The 1,324-nt window shown below is 38.8% G+C and overlaps 1 non-coding gene across 1 annotated transcript; it reads left to right on the top strand.

Moving 5' to 3' along the window:
- The first annotated feature begins 1,002 nt into the window (after positions 1–1,002).
- trnak-uuu (transfer RNA lysine (anticodon UUU)) lies at positions 1,003–1,075 on the top strand. The gene has a single exon. It is a non-coding gene; the product is annotated as a tRNA-Lys (tRNA).
- Positions 1,076–1,324: the final 249 nt, after the last annotated feature.

Below are 1,324 nucleotides of genomic sequence, written 5' to 3'. Positions count from 1 at the left end.
TGACTTTGCATGAAAACTTTATGTGTTTTGTCAAATAGAAAACCTGAAGTATCTGAACTTGAACCGATACTGAGCAAAATATTACCTTACTTATATGAAGGTAATATTCTATGATGTAGAATAAAAGACACAACTAAACAATCCATTTCTTTACTTTAACAAGATAAATGTTAAAGTAAGAAAACAAGATAATAAAAGAATTCAAATTACATATTATAACAGAAAAATCAGATTGTAATCTGTTAAAACTACAAACATCAGTAAATCAAACCACAATCAAATAACACCAAAATCCAAATATGAATAACACTGAACAATAACCAATCAAAAACATTGTAAATGCTCTGCACAAATGTTACAGAATGCAAGAAATGTATATGTGTGTGGTTTGCTAACATAACATAACAGTAAACTGACTGACATCTCATACAGCCATACTGCAAACCAATACACTCATGATGAGGATACAACATGAAACGGTCTGGGGGAGGAGGAAACATTTCCACATGTAGGGTTGGAGGCATTTAATTATTTACAGACAATTCCATGTAGCCAGTGTAGGAACCTGAGGTCAGTTTAACACAGATCACTGTCCGTGGTGCTGAAATCTCTACTTAATGGGCTGGTGCTGAACGAATAGGACGGCTGGCCAACATATCTCACTGTGTGATTCCACTGACTGGCACCTTCTAATGTATGTGATTTTTAACAATGAGGAAAATCATTTTTAAAAAGTTATTACAGGAAACCATATTTACATGCCTATAGCTTTCATCTCTCACGACAGGAAACCCAAAAACTATTACTTTTGGTGAGAAATACATTCATGTTATATCACTTCCTCATTTTAAATCACAAAACACACCTCATTTAGTCTCTGCTTATTTTTATATCACTGTATTTGTTTTTAAGTCATTCACAGAACCTGCACCAAGTTACGCAACGTGCCCATATTAGGTGAACACAAGGACCTGATTATGGGGTTTTTATTTCTAGCCAAGAGCCCGGATAGCTCAGTTGGTAGAGCATCAGACTTTTAATCTGAGGGTCCTGGGTTCAAGTCCCTGTTCGGGCACCAGTCCCTTTATGCACCTGTAGAGCACGGTGGCCTGTACGTCGTCACTGCGAAAGGCTGAGTGACTGAAACATGGATTGTCTGTGGGTCCCCGAAGACTGGAGTTGGAAACACTGGTATACAGTATAAAGTGCAGGACGATGATAGTGAGGGAGAGACCCAGCAGATTGGACACGGCATATGCGTGGTGCACCTGTGGCATTCGGGTACCGGGTACCTGTCCAAGATGGTGATGGCCATAGAGAACGG

Source organism: Paramormyrops kingsleyae, chromosome 23 (assembly GCF_048594095.1).
Source record: "Paramormyrops kingsleyae isolate MSU_618 chromosome 23, PKINGS_0.4, whole genome shotgun sequence".
Classification (NCBI taxonomy): domain Eukaryota; kingdom Metazoa; phylum Chordata; class Actinopteri; order Osteoglossiformes; family Mormyridae; genus Paramormyrops; species Paramormyrops kingsleyae.
This window is presented reverse-complemented; position numbering and strand designations above follow the sequence as displayed.